This window comes from Montipora capricornis, chromosome 7 (genome assembly GCF_036669925.1).
Source record: "Montipora capricornis isolate CH-2021 chromosome 7, ASM3666992v2, whole genome shotgun sequence".
NCBI classification, from domain to species: Eukaryota; Metazoa; Cnidaria; class Anthozoa; order Scleractinia; family Acroporidae; genus Montipora; species Montipora capricornis.
The window spans coordinates 11628491-11636662 of NC_090889.1; positions in this window are offsets into that span (position 1 = coordinate 11628491).

The window sequence follows — 8172 nt, forward strand, 5'->3', positions numbered from 1 at the left end:
CGTATCCATGGATATTTAACACGGGAAATTTACCTCGGGAAGCGTCGGTCACACTACTAAATACAGTTTCCCCTGGTAAAAAGGCAATTTACCACGGTAAAAGTGCCCCGTGTAACCGCACCTATTATTATGATTATTATTATTATTATTATTATTATTATTATTATTATTATTATTATTATTATTATTATTATTATTATTATACTTAGACGGATTCTTCTCAATAATTGTCGGTCGGAAATGCCGTTGAAAAGTATCGTCAAAAGTTGCTAGAAGTTTGAAAGGTTGGTCTCGATACCGACTGCTTAATCCAGTAAGTAGTGTGTAGTTACGTAGCCTGGATGAATTTCGATAAACATGAGCCAAGTTTGCTAGTAATTACTTCTCGTGTTGTATGAAACTCTGACCGAACTTAAATTACTTTATTTCAGTCTTTCCATGTATTCACTGGTGATGACCCAAGGTTTGGCCCATCGGATATTTCATTACGGTTACACTTGTAGTTTGGTGATTAAGTGGCGTTACCCAATGACTGGCTGTAGTCGAGGTAATGTGTATCGGGCGCTTTCAAACTTGTCTCCTCTAGGATGGAATGTTTTAAATTAGATAAGATTTATATATTATATAGTTTCAGTGCAATATCACTGATGAGAAAATTGCTAAACCTATTCAATTTGGCCATTCCTCATCGAATTTAATGCATGGGGAACATGTTAGTTTCATTCATGAGCTGACACGAGCGGCTTAAGTATTGTGTATGTGGCCTACGCGGACGCTCTACTCGAGCCTTCTTAAGTTCATCAAGAGGATGTATATTGTCCGAATTTACGGAAAACGTGAATTTGTAAAGTGACCAGTCAACCACCAACGTCTCCGCCATTCGTAGCGCGGTAGTAGTGACTAAACCTGTAAGTTCTCCACTTTATCTCTTTCGCAAACGTTGAGGTAGGAACGAATCAATTCCAGTAAACATCCCAGAAGATCTCAATGCCTTACTCAGATTTGCTGTCCCCAGAGAAACATTATCTCTCTACTTCAATGCCTCTCTCCATTCCTCATCGTTTAGCTTCAATAAGGCTGTGTAGCTCGTGTGTCCCCATACCACAGAGACTGGTACACTCTGTACTCAGGCCGTTTTCATATGTAGCGAATGATCAATTATTTTCCAAATGGCGCGGGTTTTAGTAAATCCACGAATTGACACCAATTATTTGAAAAAAAAAAACAAACAGACAAACAACGAAACAAAACAAAAAAAGAATGGATCCTTACAATATATTGCTAATAGGAAAATTTAAATAACACAAAGCTGGCACGAAAAAAGAAATAAATGAGGCTCACAGGCAAAATCACTGTTAGTATATATGGTCGATGTAAGCATGACATTATTTTCTTAAGCAATCAACTATTCTTAGGAGTAGAGACTCTCACAAAAAGTAATGTACATAGGCTGTTTCAAAGAAAAACATTAAAAAGAATATCGTGGCCCCTAACAAACTGGCAGTAACCATGATCTAAACTCAGACGGATTCGGCTCGAAAATTGTCCGAGGTTACTAAAAAATATCCTCAAACATTGCTAAATATGTAAAACGTTTCTATCAAAATTATTCCTTGCTTACAGACAACATGCAAATTTAAAGTTTAATTCATGCAAAAATAGTGGTAATGAAATTCTTGGTCATTTTGTAACGTAACTATATTTTAATTGAAGTGTACGTAACCATATGACTTCGAGTGCAACTTGGAATAAATAAGTACCAGTACCAGCCATTTTCAAAGACGAACAAAATTACACCGGCTTATAAGGAGAGTGTAGATGTACAAGGACTCATTTATTCCAGGTGACTACCAATCTCGTACCCAGAGTCCTCTGGCAATTTGGTAAGCGGGTGAACGTCCGGAGACTGTCACTCTGGGATAATGGGCTCCATTTTCCTAGAAAACGTGGGGTACCGGATTTATTGCGCATGCTTGACTTTAAACGGAAACAGTAGGAAGTAAACGGCGGATTGAAAGCGTTCGAAAAACAAGAACTTTAGCCTTGCACACCATTAAAGAAACTGAAGACATGTTCATTGGCTTGCTGTAAGACCGAGTGAAGATGAGACTTTTGACGCTTTCGGTAAATGTATTTTTAATGTTTCATTGTGCATTGCATCGTGCAGAATACCATCGTGCAAGCAACACAATATACCTTTTCGGCTTGTACATTTTGTTTTCCCAATACAGATCATGTGATAATACTCAGGAGGCTTGGTCCTTTGTTTTCTTCATTAAAAAGAGTGCATGCAGGCATATTCATGCTTGCATGCCCTCATTTTAATGAACAAAACAAACGACCAAACCTCCTGAGTATTATCAAATGATCTGTATTGGGAAAACAAAATGTACAAGCCGAAAAGGTCTATTGTCATTTTTTTGGTGAAAACGACACCAATGTCCACTAATACAATTTCCATAATCATGTGAATGGCTTCGACAAGACCTTCTTCTATTTATCTCGCCTCATAGAGACTGATGTAATGTCAAGGTCAAGAGGAAAGAAGCAACTTTACAGCTGGTGTTTCCCACGGCTGATGTTTCTCACGGCTTCGACAAGACCTTCTTCTATTTATCTCGCCTCATGGAGACTGATGTAATGTTTCCCACGGTAACTGCGTTCGGTCTGTACTCTCGACCTCGGTCAAGGATGACACAGTCGGTTAGTGCGCGGCCTTGGTGCAAGAGGTCCTGAGTTCGATTCCCGGATCTCGCATCCTTGTTTCGACTCCTTTCCTTTCCGTGTAGCTAAGTAGCTTTAAATACCCGTAAAACGGAGCACTGATGGAGAGGGGGGCGTAAAATGAGCGCACCGTCGACCTCAGGTTTGCCAGTAATAAAAAGTTAATGTAACGAATTATCGACACTAAATAAGACCTACTTTACTCTACTTTACTTTACTTTACCTCCCGCTCGGTTGATAAGAGCTAAATACAGAGTGTTTCAAAGGTTCGTTCCGATATTTTGTTCGCTCATATTTCATTATTTAATTATTATACCGAATATCTTAAATATTAGTAACCAGAATGGCCTCCTTTATTTTTATGATATATTTTAAGTGGCGGTGCAGAATAACACGCGAGCTCCTCAAGCGTAACGAGAGTTTATTTTTTTCTCCCGATCCATAGTCGCCTTCTGAGCTCGCCCGGTGTTTCGTGGGCTGGATCTTTGTACGTTGTCTCGTCAATGATGTTCAGATAAGGTGAGTTTGCCGGCAAGTCGTCCAGGGGTATAAAAGTTTGGCAAGTTCTTCTGACATCATGTCTGATCCGCCTTTGAAGTGTGCGCCGGCCCTCCGTCCTGCACAAAGGTCATTGCCTTCTTTGAGCTAAACAGCTTTCTTTTCGTCGGTCCGTCTGTAACGTGCCGCCTTGAGGTTAACAGTGTCACTTCTGTTTTCTACAATTTCTTGGCTTCAGTACTTGGAGGTTGAGGTCTGGCCACTGAGTAACATGTGTAACTTCGTCAGACCACGACCCGCCATACCTCCGCACACCATTACCTTCGCACTTTGTTTCACTTGGTATGCTGCGAGAACGTCGCACTCCTGAGGGCCCCATACGATGTGGTTTTCTGGATTCGGGTAATGAGCTAGATACCTACGACACGCATCTGTAAATAAAAACTTTCCCCAATCCTCTGCCGTGAGCTTGGAGTGTTTCCTGGCAAATAAAACACGAGGCTTTCTTTGCCTCTCACTGAACAGTGGTATCTTCTTTTGCTTGAAAGATTTCCACTCCTCCTTAGTCAATCTCCACACCGTTGTGCTGGAAACGTTGATACTGTGATGTTGAAGTTTTTAAGCAATCTTTCTTGTTGAATTATTACGTTCATACTTAGCTCTCGTGATTCTATTTCTCGCATAGTTTGTGAAAATAGACGGCCGTCTGCTCCTTGGTTTGTCCTCGAAGGACTTTCTTAATGACCACTTGTTCCTGACCCATTGTTCGGCCTTTTTAAACAATTTGGCAATTTCTCTGACTGAATGGCCAGATGACCGTAAAACAGCTGCCTGAGCTCTGGCACAAACAGTGACTGCCTGACAGTGACTGTGATTTTCGTGAAAGAGCAGAGAAAATCAAAAAAAAAACAAAAAAAACAAAAAAACAAAACTGCGGAAAAAATATGGCGAGACATGTGCCCTCGTACATTGGGGGCGAAAATTCAAAAGTATTGTCATTTATTCAAATGTCAGATTGAAATTCCTTCGAAAAATTATGTAGATAACCTTATTAACTGAGTCTGTTTCAATTTGCCTAAAGATACATTAAAGTCTTGAAACAAAATGCAATTTTTAATTGGAACGAACTTTTGAAACACCCTGTATATATTTTTCTGAGATGATTTAAGTTAGGGGAAAACAGCGACGGTAGAAAAAAGAAAAACCACAGAAAACAGTTTTCGATTTGGAATCTCCGTCCAAATTCTGGGGTTACCGTTGTTGTACTTCTTTATATTACTTACTGACTTCCCGTTGTACTGCCATTGTTACGCAAGCGCCCAATAAAAAAAATTGTTGAAATCCATTATCCCAGCATCGCTCCGGGCGCTCACACACTGACCAAAAAGCCGGAGAACTCTGGGTACGAGATTGGGTGATTACTCATTAACAATACGCATGAAAATTATGAGATAACTTATTGTAATAAGCCATTTCCAAGATCATGTCTGCCTCCTCTCCAAAGCAAGGCTAAGTGCAAAGTTTTTATTATGAAAATTAGTTTCGTTCATAAGTAAAGGAGGGGTCCCCTTTGACGGTTGGCGGTTAAAAATAACCCTTTTTGACGCTTGACGGCTGATGGTTAATTTTTCGAAATGACGTTTATAACACGAAAGTAATCAAATTTGCCCATATTTGAATAACGCAATTAGTGCTATAATTTTTGCATTAAAAATGAGGTTTTTGGTCTTCTACTAATTGTCTAATTACTGTCATCACCGCTGGGCGTACTAATCGCCTGCTCCACAAATGCATATGGGATATACGAAACATTCCGTAAACATAACCTTCCGATACCGACTCAGTTCCTCAAAGATTTGTTGAGCCTTATGTTGAAAGGAAACTATTTAATGTTTAAGGGAAAAAACTACTTTCAAAAGCACGAAATAGCAGTATCATTTGCCAACATTTGCATGGCTGTCATCAAACCAAGTCCATAAAAGCAACTTCATCTTTCCTCTATGGAGTATAACCAAAGAAGAACCAAACAATTTCACAGAGCTAGCAAATAGCTATTATCCGAGTATAAAATTTACGACTGAGATTCAGATCTTAGAGACCTGTTACGTCATTCTTTGTGTGCGCTCGCACTTTAAACCGACAGAAACTTCCAGTTCACGCACATTCTCGTCCCCAGAGCCCTCCATTTCTTTTGGCCATGTGTTGGGCGAAACGAAAGGCTCAGGTGGGACCTAAAAAATCGAATATTTCATTGGCTGATTAAAAATTGTATGCGCAGAAGAAAATAAAATTACAAGAACTACGCATCACGTTTTACTTCCGACCCATATGGCGGGAACAAATGGGACGTGGCAAGCCCTTGTTGGCGCGCTTTTCAAAAGATTAAATAAAAAATTCTGTAATATGGCGACTACGCCGAAAAAGGCGTACAAGTTTCCGCGAAATCAATAGAGATCTTAAGCAACGACGACGGTCACGGCAAGGAGAACGTCATCTCAAAATATAAATCCGCGTTATTTTAATCACTTCGGGACTGTTTCAACCTTTTTTATAGGACAAGGGTGTGGTAGTTCCTCAAGGATGACACTGTTCAGTACAGCGCTTAATTTAGGGGAGAAAATGAAAATTTATCCTCATGTGCTAACATCCTTGATAAAACCTCAAATTTAGCTATTTCACGTTGTTGTTTTGCAGACGACGGCTACCATATGGCCAAAAATGAAACAAGCTAGTTCAGAGCTTGAAAAGCTGTTGTTTTTGTCCCCTAAATCTGCAAATTTGTGACGTTTTCTTTGACGTCGCCATTGTCATGGCTTAAGTTCCCTATTGCATCGCCTGCAACGAGATCATTCTCGATCGTTTCAATCCTGTTTTGTTGACAAGGACAATCAAAACCTTTTTATCGCTTCTTCGAAATGATCGACTGAGGAAGCAACCATTATACCAATATCTTCTCTCCCCTTACTCACTATCATTGAAACTTGAAAAAAGTGCGCATGCCCTGCCGGAAATCCGAGATTAACGGACATCCGGTATTGGCTGCGACTAAAGCCCTTCGTTTCGCCGATCACGTGACCAAAACAACGGAGGGCTATTGGGACGAGAATGGTTCACGCACTTTACCCCTTTCACCCTCTAGGGGTCAGGAAAGGCTTGTTCAAAGGCTAAATCTGAGAGGTTCTCAGAACTAACATTTCACCAAAATTTGAAGAAAACAACGCACAATTAAAACAAAGAATACGCCACAGGGGTTATTCAGATAATCTTGTGAACATGCCGTCATCTGAAGTCAGTTTTAATCCGCTGTCATAGGATGAAATTTATAAACTTAAAGGGGTACTATGACGAAAAAACACGATTTTTCAAAAAGTCTCAAATCCTCGAGGAAACGCCGCCAAAATGTTGTACACGCTTTTTACATAATGAATTTTCACATAATGAATTTAACATTTCAATGTTATTACGTCGAAATACTTGTTTTTCATAGCATCCACCATATTTGGTATGTCGCCTGCATACTTATTCGAGGAAGTCTGGAGCGAGGAGTTATGACGTCACTTACTCAACATATCGCTCTCTGCTACTTGAGTAAACAATGGAAAATATCTCTGAAAGCGAAGCTTCGTCTTCGATTGATCATGGTTTCTCGACTTCGGAGCTATCGTTTGACTTTGATAAACATTCTGAGTCACTTACCTGTGATTATGAAGATTTAGACTCAAAGCTACTGAGGAAAAAGCAGCCGCATATCGACGGGAAAGAGCTCAAGAGGAAAAACAAGAGGAATGCTCCGAGATCGTTTAACTGACATTAGATGGTATGTTGGAGTCGTGATTTTTCTGTTTACTAATGTTCCCTTCATTTGTAAAAATTCAAATTTCTCGTTATTTTTTCTAGGTGGTGCAAATGTACGTGTTGTTCTTCAGACGCGGAAACAAAGGCATAGCAATGCTTCTGCTGTAGCGAAATTGAGCGGTGCCAGGGAAAGCTGGAAGCAGTTTCAGATTATAAAGAACTATCACCATGTTACGTTATAAAATACATGAAAATATTTCCCGACAACGAAAACGCAAAAGTGCGATCCAAATTAACCTTATTATACAGCGCTTTCATAGTGAGAGTTCACAGTTTGGCCTTGCTCATACATTGATGTGTATCAATTTCAAGTTTCAGTGTATTTACTTGGAAATGCTATGTTGCTTTACACCAAGGTATGAAAAAATATAAATAAATAAAAGAGAAAATAATTTACAAACATAAAATTAATCGCTACTATAGCCTCGAAACTAGGTGCCTAAAGGCATTGACAGATGAGGTGCTTGCTACAAAGGCAGGCAGACTATTCCATTCGGGTATGGGTCTTGCAAAAAAAGAGAATTTTTAAGTGTCTGTGCGGGGAGCAAGATTGTTAAGCTTTAGAGGATGATTACGGCGGGTTACAGTATCGCTTGTTCTTTCGGTTTCTTAATCCTATGGCGGCTATTTTTAAAATTCACTGGTCTAAAAAGCAAGATTGAAACCCAGGCAGCTCAGTGGCACTGTAGCTCTCCGTCATCTGCAACTGCTCAATTCCAGCTTCTCCACGCACCGATTAATTTCGCTAGTAACAGCACAGGCTCCCCAAGTTGAAAATACGTTGTGTATGCGAGAGTTTGTGTATATAGATTGCCCAGTCACAAGTCAACAACGGTCGTGTTGCCAGCGCGCGGTCAAATTCAAATGGTCCAATCAGAGCTGAGGCTGAAACCATCTTGCGAGTTTCCGTTGTTGACTGCCCGGTCACAAGCCTCCGAGGAAAGCCGAAGAGGTGAATTTTAAGGCAAAGTTTTCGTTCGTCACGAATGTTTCGGCCGCCGAAATACACGTATTTGGAGTGAAATTTATTGGGCTTTATGGAACTGTTGTTTTTATTTCGATTCGGGACTTTTCCTGTTGAGGAGAAAACGATTT